Consider the following 20,180-nt stretch of genomic DNA (forward strand, 5'->3'; position numbering starts at 1 on the left):
TCAGGGTCGTCTAAAGTCACAACTATTGTCCTAATATACTAAGATATTATTTGCCTCTTTCATTCTCTCTCCCTCCAGAGTCACTAGTGGAGTTTTCCAGAAGCTACAGTGGTATCATGACAGATTGGATGCAGAAGCAGCAAAAGCCAGCTGGCTTTCATTAAAGCAGACACTAAAGAGATTTGCAAAAATGTGAAGCAATGTCGCTATTCTAGCTATGTTTGGTTTTGGAAAATGTAGTTATTTTTTCATAAAACTGTTTCTGTGAACATGTCATGGGTTTACTATTGTTTTAAAATAATGGTTTTTTATTTTCTCAGTTTTAATTTCTAATACAGTAACTATTAACAGCCATAACTCACAGAAGCAGAAGCTTTTTGGAGTTCCTAATAATTTTTGAGACCATAAAGGGGTCCTGAGGCCAAAATTTTTGAGACCTCTGAGGCAGGCAGTCAAGAGGCAGGGTCACCTGCTATATCCAGAACAATCTGGAGGGGACTGGGCTGGCCTGGCCTGGCCTGGTTGGAGCTACAGGCAGGAAGAGCCTACACTTCCTAGGCTGCCCGGAGAACAGTCCAGAGGCAGTGGGCAGTTTGGAACCCTTTCTAAATTTCTGATTCAGTGATTCAGTGATATTAGAAATTCAAGGCCAAGCGCCGTGGCTCATGCCTCTAATCCCAGCACATTAGAACGCCCAGGCAGGAGGATTGCTTGAGCTCAGGAGTTCAAGATCAGCCTGGGCAACATAGTGAGATCTCATCTCTACAAATAATTTAAAAATTAGCCAGGTGTGGTGGCACGCACCTATAGACCAAGCTCCTCAGGAGGCTAAGGTGGGAGGATCACTGGAGTCCAGGTGATAGAGGCTGCAGTGAGCTCTAAGGGCACCCCTGCATTCCAGCCTGGGCAACAGAGTGATCCTTGTCTCAAAACATTAAATAAAATAATGAAATAAAATAAAAATAAATAAGAAATTAAAGACAAGCAGGTTTGAAGGGCAGGATTGGGAGTGTGATTTTTAGGTAGATGGAGATTGAGGTCTGTGTGGACTCCTTGTCACCACCTATAAGGCAAAATATTAGTTTTAAGTCCCCAAGAAAATCTGGGATAAATAAGAAGATGCTTATTCATGGCAACTTACATTCCTTTAAAAAAAAAGAAAAAAAGAGGATTGAGTGGTTCAGTCCTTTTCAAGGCAAGGGGCTGAGGCTGGGAAGCCTGACTTTGCCACTTGCCGACTGCAGCAAGGGGACAGTTCTTATCTCTCTGCGCCTCCCTTCTCCTTACCTATAAAGTAGGAATTTAAAGCAGCCTCTACTCTCGGGCTTGCTGTGAGGGTGCAAAGAGCCAGAGCATATAAGCACGCCACACAGCGCCCAGTACTTAGCAGATGGGTCAATACATGGCCCTTTGCACGGAGGGGAAGGGGAAGCTCCTTTGAAGATGGCCATCTCTGCGTCAGGAAACCTTTCTCATTCTTTCTAAATTCACTTTCTCACCCCACCCACCTGGCAGACTGAGTCACCCACTTGGCAGCCAGCGGTTGGGGCTTGGTTGCTCGCACGCTTGCCTAATCACACCTGGAGAAAAAGGGAACTCGTGCAGGGGCAGGACGCACCCCGCAGAGCGGTGGAGCCCCAGGCCAGAGGCCAGCCCCGCCCGGGCCCGCCCGCCGCCTGATGTCGCCCCATACGCGCGGAGCCAATCAGTGAGGCCGCAGCCCTAGGCAGGCACCCGGCTTGCACTTGCCCCAGCGAGCTGGCAGACTTGGGGCGCGCTCCCCGCTCCCCCCTCCTCCCCTGCTCCAACCCGCTCCGAGCATTCACCCCCAGCCTTGTCCTCACTCGCCCATTCCATTCCTTTTGAAGGCCCCTCCCCTTAAAGGACGGATACGTCAATGCCTAAGTGGGGATGGGAGAGGGAAAGAACTTTTTTTTTTTGGTTTGTTTTTGTTTTTTGGGTTTTTTTTTTAAACAAACAAACAAAAAACAAGAATTGGGCTTAGACTAGCTTTTTAAAAGTTTATTTATTTTCCCTAAGACCTACACTGGCTTGTTCCTCGTCACTGGCAAAGGTCGTCACACGGAATAGGAAATGAGGACTGGGCAAGAGTAGCTGGTTCGATGTGAAGACAGTGGAAGGGGGGTGCCATGGCCAAGGTCCCAAAGGTGTGGCTGCCAGGCCACCCCCATCCAATTACACCATGAGTGCCCTTAAAGCAAGAAGATTCATCTGACTCGGAGTCCCCGCCCTGGGATGCACATTCCAGAGGAAGATATAATGCCTCTCTTAAATACTAATAATTTGTTAAGATCTATTGAGCGCTTATAAAATGGCAGGCATCCTGCTAAAATGCTTTTGCACCATTATCTTGTTTAGTCTTCTCTGGGAAGTTTGCATCATTGCCCCCAATTTGCAGATGAGAAAACTGAGGTCCTGGGACGGTAGTTTACACAACGAGTAGGGGCAGCTGGAAAGCAAAGCCCTGGATGTGACCACTCTGCATTCGTATCCCTCTTAATCCCTAAGGGATCAGTTGACAATTCAAGAGAGACTCAGACTAGAACACAGCGGTTTCCTGGGCAGAGAACATGAAAACAGGGTGAGGGAAAATACCTATTTAGTGGTGACCGTCCAATTCACTTTGTCTCCATCGCCCACCATCAGAATATTCCATGATTTATTTACTCTTTCATTCAACAAACATGTGGAGCCAGGCAGTGCAGCAATCAGGCAAAAATCCTGGTGGAAAGGGGAAGACTGGCAATGAACAATAAATGTAAGAAAACCATTTAATTATATAGCAAAGTAAGTGCTATGAGAGGAAGCAGAGCATTAGGGGGAATTGAGAATGGAGGGGAGGCGAAAGCAGATTGCCATTTTAAATAGGGTTTCCATGGTACAGCACATTGAAGACAGCCAGGATGTGAGCTTGTTGATATCTTGGGAAAGAGTTTTCCCTGTGGAGGGAATGGCTAATGCCATGATTCTGAGGCTGGAGTATGTCTGGAGCAACAAGGAGGCTAATAGGGTTGGAGAGACAGGGGAGAGTGAGGGGGAAAGAATGGTAGGATCTAATGTTTGGGTAGGGGTCAGGGTCATGTCATGACCCATAGGATCTTGTATGTCATTATAAAGACTGACTTTCACTCTGGGTGGCATGTGAGGCCATAGGAGGAGTGACATTATCGGACTTTCATCTCAAACAGGTTACTCTACCGGTGTGCTGAGAATAGCATGCAGGGTGTCATGGGTGAGAGAGAAGACTACGTAAGAGGTATTCCCAGCAATCCAGCTGACAGACCGTTGTAGCATGGACCAAGGTGGGAGCAGTGAAGGCGGAGAGAAAACTTGGATTATGGATATATTTGAAGCTGGTTTCAATAGGATTTGGAGGTGGACTGGTTTATGGGTTATGAACAAGAGCAGCCAAAAATGGTCTGAAGATCTAACCAAATTCAAAGAATGGAGTTGGCATCAGCTGAGACAGAAAATGCTATAGAAGGAATGTTGGTGGTGGAGATTAGGAGTTCATTGTTGTTTCTCAGCAATTGGGCAAACAAATGATAAGGCATGACCATATTTGGTGTGGGTTGTTTTAGTCCATTTTCATACTGCTATGAAGAAATGCCTGAGATGGGTAATTTATAAAGAAAAAGAGGTTTTATGAACTCATAGTTCTGCATGGCTGGGGAGGCCTCACAATCATGGTGGAAGGTGAAGGAGGAGGAAAGGCACATTTTACATGGTGACAGGCAAGAGGAGGTGTGCAGGGGAACTGCCCTTTATAAAACCATCAGGTCTAGTGAGACTTATTCACTATCACAGGAACAGCATGGGAAAACCTGCCTCCTTGATTCGATAACCTCCCAATGGGTCCCTTCCACGACATGTAGGGATTATGGGAGCTACAATTCAAGATGAGATTTGGGTAGGACACAGCCATACCATATCAAGAGGCTTTCCCCACACTCCAGCACCCTGTTTCGTCATGTTGATTGGATTTGCACACCTCCATGCCCTGACTTCTGTGGCCCACTGTGACCACAGCTTCCTTTCTACCACCACTGCTGGGTCAATTTCCACTTATCTATAAAATCTTAGAAAATTGGCATCTTTCTGTGTGAATCCTCTGGTTATACCCAGGCCTCATTCCCATAAACAATCTCAGTCCCTATAGTCTATGCCATCCAACTGGACACTTGATTATCTGCAGTCATTTGTGGTTTACCAATTCCTTGAAGTGTGCCAGCTATCTTTCTTAAAAGATCAGTTCTTACACTTTATCTTTGGCATCTCACAGGGCACTTAAACATGGAGGTTGGCTCATAATGAGGCACTGATTGAGCTTCTTTTATACATTGTGGTGATTGGCAATTGCCACATCAGATGGGAACCACAGATTTGGAATCATTCAGCATTTCTCTAGGTCAAAGCTCTTTTCATCAGATGAGAAACGGTAGTACCAGAGAGTGGAAATAACTTGCTCAGTCTTTTAGGGAATTAGAGAGCCATGACCAGTACATAGAAGCTCTGATTTTTAGACCAGTGCTCTTTCCGCTATACTCACAAAGCTTGAGCCCTGGGCAAGAGGCACCTGTGAAAACAGACTCCAGGCTGGGCGCTGTGGCTCACACCTGTAATCCCAGCACTTTGGGAGGCAGAGGTGAGCAGATCACTTGAGGTCAGGAGAGTTTGTGACCAGCCTGGCCAACATGTTGAAATCTTGTCTCTACTAAAAATACAAAAAATATTAGCCAGGCGTGGTGGCACACGCCTGTAATCCCAGCTACTTGGGAGGCTGAGGCAGGAGAATCACTTGAATGTAGGAGGCAAAAGTTGCAGTGAGCCGAGATTGCCACTGCATTCCAGCCTGGATGACAAAGGAGATTCCATCTCAAAAGAAAAAAAACCAGACTCCAGTTTGAGACTCTTATTGCTTAAGAGTGGGCACAAAAGAGGATGTTTTGAAGCAGGCACTCTCCTACTCTGTTAGTAGTAGTATGATTACCACAACCTCTTTAGAAAGAAATTTGGTAATATCTGTTCAAACTTTTAAATAAGCCAACCCTCTAACCCAGAAGATCCATTTCTGGATATTGCCCTAAAATGCATGTGGTGAGTGACGTGTATGCAACATTACTTATTGCAGTAGTGTTTGTAATAGGGAAAGCTGGAAACAACCTAAAAGAACATTAGTCGGGAAGTGGCAAGATAAATCGTAGATATCCATCTAAGGTTGGCAACTGTGAAAAGGGATGCAGAAGATATTATTGGCTGATAAAAAATCAGGCACAAGGGGAAAAGGCAAAATACAGAACTGTGTGTGCAAGATGTTCTCAACTGTATAAGAAAAATATGGACATGTCTATATAAGTATGTTTGTTATATACACAATATATTACTGGAAGGAAATATAACAGTAGCTGTTTAAAAGAGGAGAACTGCGGGGAAAGTCTTTTTACTTTATACACATTTGTATTAAAAAATTTTAACATTCATGTATTGCCATTTTAATTTAAAAAATTGTTAACAAAATCTATCCATATAATTTAAATACTAAATATTGCAATAAAAGTTGGAGAATAGGTATTGCTACCCACCTTTTCCTTGCCTTTGACCAGGATGAGTAAATCCACCATCTCTGAGAAAGGAAATTTGTCAGTAACCACTTCCCTTAGAAAATTCACTCACTTTGACTGTCATTTGTGCTTTCATTCTTGCTGATGACTTTTGACAAACTGGGAAAGGACCCCACCAGCGAGGTGTCCCTGAGACGCCAACTTCAGAAGCAGATCAAGAAAATGAGCCTCCACCTGTTATCTCTCCGGAGTACCTGGGACTACAGGTGCCTGGTTGCTCAGGGATGGGCTCCAGGCTTGTGCAGGTGTGAATCACCCATTTCTGAATGGTAAATATGGCAGCCGCCAGGCCTGACCTAATGAATTAGAATCTCTGGTGTGAGGCTCTGACAGCTACAATTTTTAAATCCCCTCCCTGCCCCATCGAGGTAGTTCTGAGACCCACAGCTTAGTTAACTGCCTCCCTCTCCAATTTACACTTAAATCCCCTGAGTTTGGCCTCACTAAAAGGTGACAGTTTCCTAATGTACTTCTTGGCATGATGACATAAGAAGTATCCCCTATGAAGCTGGAAGCAGAATACTGTTCAGCCCCCAACAAGGGTGTCCATGTTCTAATTCCTGGAACCTACATATATGTTATATTCCATGACCAAAGAAAATTTCCAGATCAAAGTAAGGGACTTGAGATGGGGATGGCATCTTGAATATCTAGTTGGGCTCAATCTAATTACATGAACCCCTAAAAGAGAAGACTCCCAGCTGCAGTCAGAGGGAAAAGTGTATGGACAAAGAGAGGTGATGGTGCTGACTTTAAAGATGGAAGATGGGGCCACAGCCAAGGAATGTGGGTGGCCTTTAAAAGATAAAAAACTCAAGGAAACAGATTGTCCCCTGAAACTCCTAGAAAAGAACATAGCCCTGCCGACATGTTGATTTTCATCCACTGAGACCTGTGTAGGGCTTCTAGCCCTTCCTGCTTGTGTAGGGCAGGAAGATTGGCTTGAGCCCAGGAGGTTAAGACTGTAGCAAGCCATGTTTCCAGTACTGTACTCCAGCCTGGGCGACAGGACAAAACCCTGTCTCCAAAAGAAGCAGCAGCAGCAGAAGCAGAAGAGAAGAAGAAGAAGCAGAAGTGGAAATGGAAGTCAAAGCAGTAGCAGCAGCAGAAGAAGAAGGAGAAGAAGAATAAAGAGAAGGGGAAGGGGAAGAAGAAGGAGAAGGAGAGGAAGAAGAGGAAGAAGAATAGAAGAAGGAGAAGAAGAAAGAAGAAGCAGTAGACACTGCAAGGCAGGATTGAGGATGCAATCAGAATAAATTTGTGTGAGATGATAATTTTGTTTTAAGCCACTAAATTTGTGATACTATGTTACAATGGTAATGGGAAACTAATATATAAATATGTGGGGCAAAAGTGTTCAATGTGAGTCTAAGATTACAAGAAATACAGGGAATAAAGGAATGATTTAAATGATATTACAAAGAAATAACTGGGCCTGAGTATGGTGGCTCACGCCTATAATTCCAGCACTTCAGAATGCCAATGTGGGTGGATTGCTTGAGTCCAGGAGTTCAAGACCAGTCTGGGCAACATGGCGAAACCCCATCACTACAAAAAATACGGAAAAGTAGCTGGGCGTGCTGGTGCATGCCTGTAATCCCAGCTACTTGGGAGGCTGAGGCAGGAGGATCTCTTGAGCCCAGGAAGCGGAGGTTGCAGTGAATTGAGATCATGCCATTGCACTCCAGCCTGGGCCACAGAGCAAAATCCTGTCTAAAAAAAAAAAGAAAGAAAGAAAGAAAGAAAGAGAAAAAGAAAAAGAAAAAGAAGGAAACTAAGATTTAGCATGTTATTGAAGCAGCCAAATCTTAGTTTGGCTTTATAGATTGGCTAGATTATTCACAAAGCAATGTTAAGCATTAAAAATCCAAGAGGGACTGCTTTGGGTGAAAACAGACAAAGGAAACATAACCAAAAGCAATATATGATGCTTGATTAGATCCTCATAAAGCAACCTATAAAATACATTCTTGACACAAATGGAGAAATTTGAATATAGTCCTTATAGCTGATTATATCATAGAATTATTATTACTATTCTTAGTTATGAGAATGTGGTTAGTAGAAGAATGTTATTATTCCTGGGAAATACTTGCTGGAACAGTTAGGGGCAAGGTATCATAGTGTCAGCCGCTTACTGGAAACAAAGAAGGAAGGGAAGAAGGAAGAAAAGGAATGAAGAAGGAGAAATAGAGAGTAAAGAAAGAAAAAGAAAGTATAGATGGTAAAATGTTAACTCCTGTTTAACTGGACTGAAGGGTTTCTGGGAGTTCATTGCATAATCTTTTCATTTTTCTTATATTTTAAGATATTCATAGCAAGACTTGGAGAACTGAGCTAGTGAAGAGTTTGAAGACAGAAGAATGGACCCTGAATATCTGTCTTGCAGATACTGTAGATGGATTGGTGTTTCTGTATTGGATTTTGCTATGGCTTTCATTCATGTCTTCATTCATTTATGTATCCTTCTAGGCACATATTTATCAAATACACATTAAATATCTCTTCTAATCTGGTTCTACTTTTAGGTAACAAAGTTGTGAATTGTTTTTCAGTTGCCATGGCCCCCCAGGTTAAATGTCAGATAACATGAGCGTGCCCAGATCAAACAAGTATGCAACCATGCTGGAACCTGTTCTCAGACTGAGAGCAGAGACTGAATTAAGTGGACACTGGGAAGATGCAGTGCCTCACTACTGGAATCCCAATGCTTTGGGAGGTTGAGGCAGGAGGATCACTTGAGCTTGGGAGTTTGAGACCAGCCTGGGCAACATAGCAAGACCTCGTCTCTACAAAATAAAAAATAAAAACTTAACTGGGTGTGATGGCATACACCTATGGCCCCAGCTACTCAAGAGGCTGAGAGAGCATCATTTGAGCTCAGGAGGTCAAGGCTGCAGTGAGCCATGGTCATGCCATGTGCTCCAGCCTGGGTAACAGAGCAAGACCCTGTCTCAAAAGAAGAAGAAGAAGGAGAGGGAGAAGAAGAAACAGAGGATCCAGTCAGATCAAGCCCTGGTATTTCCCCATGGCAGGACCCAATCAGATCATCACCTCACTGCAAGATCCAATCAGATCACACCTCATTACCATATGCTTATAAAACCTGACCCAACCCCAAACTCAGAGAGACAGATTGGAGCCTTTCCTCTTGTCTTCTTGTTAGTTGACTTGCAACAAAGCTTTCCTTTTCTCAAAAGCCAGTGCCGTGGTGTTGGCTTCTATGTGCCTTGGGCAGTGAGCTCATTGATTACTCATTAATAATTTATCCCCAAAGAGATCACAGGGAAAAGACTCCTCCCAGGGGAAGTGAATGATCGGATTGATATTTCCTGCCAACCCCCAGGCAGTTGGCCAACCTCAAGTGAGGAGGAACCACTTCAAGTGAGAGCAGGTCAGGCCGGAAGAGATCTTTGCATCATTGCCTTTTCTGGGGGTCATTGAATGGCAAGAGGGAAAGGAAGGGAATGGGAAAGACCTCCTCACCCTTACCCCAATTACTTTGAAATCCAATTTCAAAAAGTTGTGTTTTGCCTTAATCCCAGGGTACATCAAGCAGGGCACTTGACTCAAAGACCATTCATCTTTTAGAGCGGGACAAAATCATTCATTCTTCCATTAAACCAATATTCATTGAGCTCCTATCATGTGTCAGGAGCTGATCTTGACTCTCATAGTGGAGAAAACAAAACTTCTACCCTCATGGAGTTTATATTATTTTTGAGGATGGAGATGAAAAAAAAAAAAAAAAGCTTACCTGATAATGTCAGGCAGTCATAATTACTACAAAAACAGACAAAGAAGAATGGAGTTTAGAGAGCCCCGCGGCTCTTTTCGATAGAGTAGTTGGCAGTGGCTTCCTGAGAAGCTGACCTATCAGCAGAGACCAGAGTGAAGAGAGAAAATGTGCCTTGGGGACAGATGTCTTGGGAAGGGAAACAGCATAAATGGAGTTCCTTGTGGAGAATGTTTTTGACATATTCAAGCAAGGAGACAGAGTGGTAGGAGAGGGAGCAGGAGAACAGGAAAAGAAATTGTGACATAATAATTATATTTCTTAAAATAGCCCTTGTCTAGGGTTTCTGGCACAGAACTTCCAAAGCCTTTTGAATTTCCTGAGTAATAGGGGTGAGAGGAATGTCTTTCGCTATTCTTAAGGAGCCCCTTTCTCCCATACCTCAGTTTATGCTAATGAGACAATTCTTGGAGAACCCCTGGATAGCTTCAAGATGGGGGCTGGTCTCCAGAAAGACTAAGCCTTTGTTATAAGCTTGGAGTTTTCAACTAACCTCGGGGAGGGGAGAGAGGCTGGAGATTGAGTTCAATCTCCAATGACCAATAACTTACTCAATCATGTCTACATAATGAAGTCTCCATAAAAACCCCTAAACGATGAGTTGAGCGGCTTCCAAGTTGGCAAACATTTCCATGTGCCAAGAGGATGGGGCACCTCAACGCCATGGAAACAGAGATTCCTGCACTTGGGACCTCCCCCTATGTACCTCTTCATCTGACTGTTCATTTGCATCCTCTATAATCAACTTTAATAGTAAGTAGAATATCTGCCCGAGTTCTGTGAGTCATTCTAGCAAATTATTGAACCCGAACCCGAGGCAGGGGGAGGGTGATGGAAATCCTCAACTTTGTAGCCATGTTGGAAGAAATGTAACTGGTTACTTGCAATTGGCATCTCAGGTGAGGACAGTCTTGGGAGACCAAGCCCTTAAACCTGTGGAGTCAGAGACTTACTCCAGGTTGTTAATGTCAAAATTGAATTGTAGGACACCCAGTTGGTGTCAGATAATTGGTTGGTTAGTGATAAAAACCCTGTAAAAGTAGAGGGTGCCCAAGAACCAGACTGTGAAAGACCTTACAGGCTATGAAGAGAAGTTTGGATTCTAGTCTAAGTAATTGCTTTTGTATCATTTTTATTTTTGGAAGGCCAACTCAGTAACCATCTCTTTACATACATGAATTCCTTTACTTTCGACATCCTCAATGACTCTTTGAGATCAGCATCATCATGTCCATTTTACAATTAAGATAAAAGTAAGGCTCAGAAATCATGGGTAGCTTACACACGGTATGAAAATTGGAATGGTCGTTTGAATTCAGTCCTGCCTGGCAAAGACCTGACAAGGACAGTGGCAGGGATAAGGGCGGACAGCTTCCCTGGCTGCACATGGCTTCTTTGAAAAGCAGCAATAAGAGTGTGCACTGGTGAAGTTCACGACAGGAGGCCACTGCTCAGAGATGGACGAAAGGCACATTAGAAGTAAGAGCAAATATAGTTCATGGGACCACACTGAGGGATGTTGTAAAGGGACAGACAAAAAGGCGGTAATGTAAAAATAGTGTGCCTGATTTCATAGTTGTATTTTTTATGACTTTTAGAGCATATTGCCCTGTGGCAACAGACCATGCTGGATCAATAGGTTTCTTGCTTTGGGAGAAGGCCAAATTTGAAGTCATTTCTTAGTTTTCTTAAAGCAAACTAAATACGGCCTGAGAAGGAATCCTCCCTACTTCTATATCTGAGTCCTTGTGGATGAACTGCAACCTAACTTCAACCTAACTTCATAGGTAGACAAGACTGAAAACCTGGCTTAAGAGTATGTGCCTGTAACAATCACTGAGGCTTGGTCAATCCCCCCAGCCATACTTCTACCACTCATACACTGCTGAGTGTTCAAACTGTCTTCAAACAAGGCAAACACTGAGTTGTAACCAATCCATTTGTTTCTGTACCTCATTTCCGATTTCTGTAAGTGACTTTACTTTTTTGTCTGTAAATTTGCTCTGACCACAAGATGTCCCTGGAGTCTCTCTGAATCTTCTGTGATTCTGGTGGCTGCCCAGTTCGCAAATTGTTCATTGTTCAATTACACTCCTTTAAATTTCATTTGGCTGAAGTGTTGTTTTCTTTTTTATTATTATTATTAAACAGTTTTGAGTCCCAAAGTTGATTTTCTAGAGTCCCTAGGGGGACAGTAGTGTTGAATATCGGGCTTTTTTTTTTTTTTTTTTTTTTGCAGGAGAAAAGGGTTTCTCTACATTGGAAAAGTTCCCCTTTACTTATCAAGAGCCAAGCCTAGCTGTGTAGAATCACAGCTACAACACAGGCCAGAGGGGAGACTCTAGATGTGATGCATTGGAGCAGGAAGGGAAGTACAGGAAGATTAGGGCAAGGGGATGCCAGCCACTGTCTTGACTACCCCTCAGGATGGACGCTCCAGAGGGTGGGGGGAAGTGAAGAGCAACAGAAACGTCTGCCAAGCTTTGGAGTGGATCTAAAGGAGGCTTTATTTTTGCTTCTCCCAGCCTTGCTCAGGTAAATTATAACACCCTGAGAGAATGCCTTTGTTAAACATGGCACCCACAGCTACACTGCAGGCCAGAGGGGAGACCCTGGATGTGATGGCTGGGGAATTTGATGAGGGCAGTAAAAGCTGCCCCAGAGTTCCTGTGCTACTCACCTTGCAAAAGGGTACACAAAGGTGCTGAGAGAACTAGTGGACAGAAGAGGCACCTCTTCTGGTTCCAGAGCCCAGAAAGAACCAGCCAGCAGGAGCCACACCTCAGGGACACCAGCAAAGAGTAAGGACTACTGGTCTCACCCTGGCCCCATACACTCCCTCCTGCCCCCAGATGCCTTCTTGCGAATGAGATGGTGAAGGAGAAGCTTCTTGAGGGAGGGAGAAAATAACCCTGATGAGCAGTTTGATCTTTGAAGTTACTATTTACCCCAAAGAGGCTGAGTTAACCTCAAACAGCTAAAACTAAAACCTAGAGATGAAGCAACCTTTAATTGCCTCACTAGCCCTCTCTTCCACCATTATTGGAAGGAATGGGATTTGGCAGACAATACCAGCAGTTTACAGAAAATGGTTTTTGCAGACCTGCCTGAATTGTAATGTATTTGTTTTCCCTTGTGGATGCTCAGAGCTCACCTCACTCAGACTCAGTCTTTCATGAGTTCCTCCCTTTGAGTGGCTGTGGTGCATCACATTCCCGGTTTGCCTCTACTTTATAGATCACACTTTATAGGTCTACTTTATAGTTCTTCTCTGTCGCCTATGCTGGCCTCATCTCCCCCTTTCCACCTTCACATATCGGGGTGCTCAAGGGATCTGTCCTTGGAAACTTTCTGTTGTCAGCTACATTCTTGCCTTCCAAAGAATCTCAAGACCAATGTCTCCTCTAGGTTCATACTCATGTATCCAATTGCCCTGTTGGCATAGTGCTTGGATGCCCTGTGGTCATTTCCAAGAAAGCACATCCAAAAGTCTTGACTCTCAACCTGTTCCTCACCCAGATGTCCCCATCTCTGTAAATGGCATTCTCGCTCATTTATCTATACAGGTTCCATGTATTCAGGTTGTAAACCTATGAGCCATCTTTCACTCCTTTATGCCTCACATCTGATCCATTAACAAGTCCTGCTAGCTCCACCGTCAAACCACCACCATATCTCACCATGTCTCCTCACTGGGCCTCCTGTTTCCGTTCTCCTACAGGCAATTCTCCATGCAGCAGACAGAACGTTTTCTGAAACATAAAACAGACCTATCACTCCCCTGCCCAGGACCCTCCAAAGTCTTCTTGTCACATGTGGAATAAAAACCAGCCTCCTCTGCATGGCCTACACGTCCCTGTAAAATCTGACCCTTGCTTCCCTCTCTGTTCTCATTTCTAATTTCTGATACCTCTAACTCATTTCTCTGTCTACCTTAACATGACTTTGGTATTCCACAGTCTTCTTCAATATGCTTTTACTATGCAAGATGAAACTTTTTCTTTATTTTCTCTTTATAAAAATTCTCAGTAAAATCAATATTGTGTGACAATACACTGCTTTTTGTTGTTATTGTTGTTGTTGTTTTGAGACGGAGTCTCTCTCTATTGCCCAGGCTGGAGTGCAGTGGCACAATCTCAGCTCACTGCAACCTTCATCTCCCTGGTTCAAGTGATTCTCTGCCTTTGCCTCAGCCTCCCAAGTAGCTGGGACTATAGGCGCATGCCACCACAGCTGGCTAATTTTTTGTAGAGATAGGGTTTTGCCATGTTTGCCAGGCTGGTCTTGAACTCCTGGTCTCAAGTGATTCACCCGCTTCAGCCTCCCAAAGTGCTGGGATTACAGGTGTGGGCCACCATGCCCAGACAATACACTGGGATTTTTATGAATATAAACGATTGCTGAGTCATGCTTCCAGGTTGCTGAGTAGCAAAATCTTCAGTCATTTCATCTTCATTAATATGACTTTACTATTCCAGGAAACCCTTTCCCCGGAAGAGAAAAAGACTTTATATCGGAACTTCCTGGGCAACTGATTTAAATGAGCATGACACTGTTCAATATTTCAATGGACTGTATCAAATGACTGTTCATATACACCAGGACTCTTGTAAACCTTCTCCCGGGAGTCTGTATTAGTACGTTTTCACACTGCTATAAAGAATACTGACACTGGGTTATTTATAAAAGAAAGAGATTTAATTAACACAGTTCCACATGGCTGGATAGCCTTCAGGAAACTTACAATCATGGGGGAAGGTGAAGGGGAAGCAGGCGTCTTCTTCGCAAGGCAGCACGAGAGAGAGAGTGCAAAGGGTACAATTGCTAAACACTTTTAAAGCATCAAATCTCGTGAGCGCTCACTCTCTATCATCAGAACAGCATGGGGAAAACCACCCCCATGAACCAATCACCTCCCATCATGTCCCTCCCTCGACATCTGGGAATTAAATTCCAGATGAGATTTTAGTGGGGACGCAGAGCCAAATCATATCAGAGTCCTTAACTTACTGTGTCTTCCAGTCCTGAAGAATTGTATAATGATCCTTACCCAATTCTCATCAACCTGTTTTGAAAGACCCACCTTAAAACAAACCCTGAAGCCCCATGAACATCTAAACACCTTGACTTTGTCTTCTTTGCTCTGGGACTCTACTAAGTCTCTGTCAGGGTTGCACTAAACTCCACTTGGCTGACTAACTGGTTGTTGCAGTGGTATTGTCAGAGAACAGGCATTTGAGAGTAGCCCTGCATCTGAGCTCTGTGAAAGTGTGCTTGGGGTATGAATGTGCGTGTGTCTGTGTGCACGTGCACATGCTCAGGGACTTTCTGAAGAAAGGGATATCTAAGTGGAGCCTTTCTTGGGCCAAATAGTTTTGCATCCTATTTACCTGTTGTCGACTGACCTGCTATCATTATGGATCCCTTTCCTTGGGCCATCACTGAAGTTTGAAAATGGTAAAGTTTCTGTAATTGTAAAGGTCACACGGTACAGTGGGTGGACTTGGAACCATGGTGAGTCTTTGCCCTGCCACTTACTAATACAATGGTTTAGGGGATGTCTCTTAACTTTTGAGCCTAATCTTTAAAATGCAGTTAACACTATGGGCTAGTCATGGTTCTCTAAGGAAACAGAACTAATAGGCTGTGAGGAGAGAGAGAGAAAGAGAGATTGATTTTAAGGAACCGGCTCACATGACTGTAGAGGTTTGGCTGGTCCAAACTTTTCAGGGTAGGCCAGCAGGCTGGAATCCCAGGGAGGAGCTGAGGTTCCAGTCCAAAGGCCATCTGCTGGCAGAATTTCCTCTCCCTCAGGGGACCCCAGTCTTTTCTTTAAGGCCTTCAACTGATTGGATGAGGCCTGCCATATTGTGGTGGGTAATCAGCTTTATTGAAAATCTGACTGTGGTGTTATGATATATATTAGTTTTGTCTACAGTTCCTGGCTCATAGCTCTCATAGCCCCTATACGGTCTTTTGTTATAATGTTGGGTGGGTTAGGCTTCATGGGCAGGGCTCTGATTGCCTGCCTTCCCTTCACTCTAATTTTCCCTTACCTTTCTGACTGTGAGTCTTAAGACCCTCCCGCAAGAGGGGCCCACCCTATACCCTGGGGAAAGGAATGCTGATGTCATGAAGCTTCTGTAAAAACCTGAGAGGACTAGGTTCAGTGAGCTTCTGAATAACTGACCCCGTGGAGGTTCCTGGAGGGTGGCGCACCCAGGGAGGGCATGGAAGCTCCATGCCCCTTCCCCCATAACTCACCCTGTTCATCTCTTTGTATCCTTTGCAATATCCTTTATAATAATCACTAAACGTGTTTCCCTGGGTTCTGTGAGCTGCTCCAACAAATTAATCCCACCCAAAGAGGGGGTCATGGGAACCCTAACTTGAAGTTCTGGAGGTCCAGACTTGCACCTGGTGTCTGGGGATATGGGGAGCAGTCTTGAGGACTGAGCCCCCAACTTGTGGAATCTGATACTGTCTCCAGGTAAATAGACAGTGGGTAAACAGTGTCAGAATTGAACTGGAGGACACCCAGCTGGTGTTCACTGCTTGGTGCATGGGGGAAACCCCCCATACTTGATCACAGAAGTCTTCTTCTGTGCTGATGATTGTGGATTGAGAGTAGAGGAAAAAACACAGTTAGAGAAAGCTTTCCCTTCACTCTGACTTAAATATTAATTTCATCTAACAAAATACCTTCACAGAAACATCTCCAATAATGTTTGACCAAGTATCTAGATATAATGTGGTGTGGTCAAGTTGACATATAAATTATCATCACATAATATCAGACTTTGTTTCAGCAACAATAACAAGAAATCCAACTTAATCTTATGTCATTTTTCCAAACTCCCAATATTATCATTTTCTTCTTTTCTAAAGTCATCAATTAGCAGTTACTATTTTTCTTTAAATTGACTCAATTTTAAATTAAGCTTATTTTATTTTATTTATGTTCTTGAAACAGGGTCTCACTGTGTTGCCCAGACTGGAGTGCAGTGTCATGATCTCAGCTCACTGCAGCCTTGACCTCCCGGGCTCAAGCGATCCTCCCACCTCAGCCTCCCAAGTAGCTGGACTACAGGCGACCAGCACCACACCCAGCTAATTTTTCTACTTTTAGTAGAGATGGAGGTCTCACTATGTTTCCTAGGCTGGTCTTGAACTCCTGGGCTCAAGCAATCCACTTGCTTTAGCCTCTCAAAGTGTTGGGATTAAAGGTGTGAGCCACAATATCCAGCCTTAAATTTATTTTCAAAGGAATGTTTATTTTGTTTTTATGTTAAAATAAAAGCTAGTATAATTTTATATATCAGAAAATAATTATACAAATAGATACTCCATGAAGAAATTTCAGTCCTTAAAGTCTAGCTAGAAAGACTGCCACGTCTAGGCTCTGAGACTGAGTCCTGCTCCCTCTTTGAAGAAAGAAAGAGAGAGAGGAAGGGAGAGAGGGAATGAAGAAAACAAAGAAGGAAGAAAAGAAAAAAGAGGAAAAGAAAAATGATGGGCATGGGGGGAAAAGGGAGAGATAATAAAAGGAGAAAAAAATTAAAGGAAATAGTTTTCCTAACCCAAAACTTGTTATTATGTTGTTTCTGGGAATTATCTAAAATCATTACAAGTACCAGCAAAAATTGTCTTTTTGGATATTTATTTGACTTCTTAGAAAACATAGACGCCTAAGAGGGAGGCTGTGCTTTCAAACAGAGGGAATTCAGTGTGTAAAGCTAAGAGAGAGTACATGTTTGGTGGATATTTGGGGAATGAAATGCTGCATGCGCTGTAAACTTTTTTCTCTCTTTTCCCTAAAAGCCTCTCAGTAAAATCTACTTGGGATGCTAGGCAATGAGTTTCTTCAGAATGTAAAAAAAAGCATTGAGTTGTGCTTCAAAGTTGCTACTTGGCAAAAACAAAATCAGTCAGCCAGCCAACACATGGGTGATAAATGCCACTTCGCTCAACAAGCAGGGGTTGGACATCTGTTAGGTCCAGGCTCTGGCCCCGTCACAGGGAGTGTGGAAATGGATGAGACCTGCTCCCTCCTCTTGTGGTGCTCATAGTAATCAGATGGATGTGGTGGGGGTGAGTTGTCTCCCACAGAACAAATGAGCTTTCACAGGGTTACATGTTGAATTCTCGATTTTTTTTTACATTTTAGAGTAAGAATGTTTAAAGACCATTGTGGTTTTAAAACAACTGTAATAAATGAGTTTCACTAGCCAGTGATTTTGGTCTCAACCAATCCTGACTAAAGTTGGAGAAATCCAGCCGGTAGCCCCATTGGCGTTACAAATTCAAGATTTCCTCTTCCTGTTTTAGTTTGCTATCAGTGGCATACATTGGAAACCACTTCAGAATGTTGCTTGTTAAGTTTGGCCAACAGATTCATCCGTCAGTACTCTTGGGTCTGGAGCCAACCAAGTCCTATTGTTCAATAAGAATCATGGTGTTCTGACATTTAAATATGAATCAGATGTGCCACTGGTGACCTATTGCTCTATAGATGATTCTTGGATTATAAGAACTTCCCTGTGGAGGAAATCTAGAGGGAAATACCAAGCAATCGAACTTGTATTGAACATGTTTGAGTCTAAAGATAGCGAAAAGGACGTCAAACCTCTCTGCCCACCAGGCCATCAGGACAGGGTTCAAAAAAGATTCTCATTGAGACCAGTAGTGAGTCACCTGCTTTAATCAGTTTCTTCATGTCCCACTGAATAAGTGTTAGGATTAAAGGAAGTGAACTTTCTTCCATAAGCCTGGAGCATCTCTTAAAATTCTTTCAATACTGGAATTGAACAGAAAAAGAAGAACTAACTCTTTGCTTAAACCAGTTGAGCAAAAGGAGACATAGAATATTTTATCATTATCATTATTATTACTAAAAATCCCTCTTAGATAAGTCTTTACATTTGTTCCTATTTCCAAATATCCCATATTAATGCATCTGTTTGCTCACTGTCATTCATTAAACCAACATTTGCTATTCATAGCGTATGACAACCACATAAAGTGCCTTTTCCCTTGAAGAATGGATGGATGTAAATAAGTAAATTGGCCATATTGGCACATTATCCGCAGCTAAGCCAGGATGGTCAGGAGAGGCTTCCTGGTGTCAGAGAATGGGATTCTAGAGAGAACAGCACAAAGGAAGGACTCAATCTGGGAAAAGAATGAGAACAGCAAATGCTCAGTGTGACTGAAGTGATGGCACCTGGGGGTGATGGTGGGAGAAAAGTTTATAGAGTTTTAGCCCAACCACAAAAGTAGTGGAGAGCTATTTAAGAAATTTAAATTAACTTGGACCCTTCAGTACCATGTAGATGAAGTGGTAGTAGTACTACTGACAGTAAGGGCCATCTCACACAAATTTTTTTAAAAAGTATATCTAAAACCACAATGCAGTATCTTCTCACCCCCACCAGAGTGGTTAAAATGGAAAAAAATAAACAACACCAGGTGTTGGCAAGGATGCGGAGTGACCAGAAGTCTCATACCTTGGGAGAGTGTCTGTTGTGACAATCACTGTGGAAATTTTTGTTGGTAACAACTACTGATGCTAAGCACATGCATAACCTATGACTCAGCCATCCACTCCTTAAACGTACCTGAGAGAAATGCGCACACAGGTTCGCCAAGAGGCATGTACAAGAATGTAGCAGCGTTACTCTTATTAATCCCAAACTGGAAAGTACCCAAATGCCTATTAAGAGTACAATAAAGAAACAAATTATGATATATTCACACAACAAAATACTGGGTAGCAATAAGAATGAGAAAATTAGAGCACACAACAGGAATGAATCTTGCAAACACAAAGTTGATCTGAAAAAGTCAAATACAAAAAAGTTTATGAAGTGTGGTTCCATTTATATATATTAAATAAATGTCAATGGAGACCATAGAGGGAAGTATTCTGAATTAATTCGGGTCCTGAAATAAATATGATTCAAAAATATGTGGTACACATAAAACTTTGTGGCACACAAAGTTCAAAAGAGGCAAAAAACCACTCTGTAGTGTTAGAAACCAGGATGTGGTTACCCTTGGGGGGCAGTTGCTAGAAAGGGTATGAGGGACGCTTTTACAGTGGTGCAAATGTTCTTTCTTGACCTGAGCGCTTGTTACACGGTGTGTTCATGGGTGTTCATTGTGCATGTGTGGTGAGAGAGACAGCAAGCTCTCTGGGACCTCTTCTTATAAGCACGCGAATTCTGTCAGATCAGGGTCCCATCCTTCTGACCTCATGTAACCTTCATTACGTTGTTAAAGGCCCTGTCTTCAAATACAGCCACATTGGGGGCCAAGGCTTCAACATATGAAGTTGGCAGGGAGCGGGAGCCACAGACATTCAGCTCATAACAGGAGCTGCACACACTTCATATCCATTTTTAATTTGCCACACAGGAAGTGTTCAAGGCACTCAAGAGCAAGAAATGGAGCAGGAGCTAACAGGAAGTGGAGCTGGACACTGGAAATCCCTGGAAGCTGAGGCTGCCTCTCACTCCATGTTCTCCCTCAGTGCAAGTGCTCCATTCTCTTCTCTCTCCACCGAATCCTGGGCCTATTGCTTGTGGGGTATCCCTGACCCTAGACCTTGAACTCCCAGTTTCTCCGGTCATCATCAGATGCTGTCATTCTCTGGCCTCCTGTTTCAAATTATAGACACATAGAGAGAAATCTGATTGGTTCAGCCCAGCAATACTCTGCCCTAATCCTGACACACACCTCTT

The sequence above is a fragment of the Papio anubis genome, chromosome 3, assembly GCF_008728515.1.
Source record: "Papio anubis isolate 15944 chromosome 3, Panubis1.0, whole genome shotgun sequence".
In the NCBI taxonomy this organism is placed as follows: domain Eukaryota; kingdom Metazoa; phylum Chordata; class Mammalia; order Primates; family Cercopithecidae; genus Papio; species Papio anubis.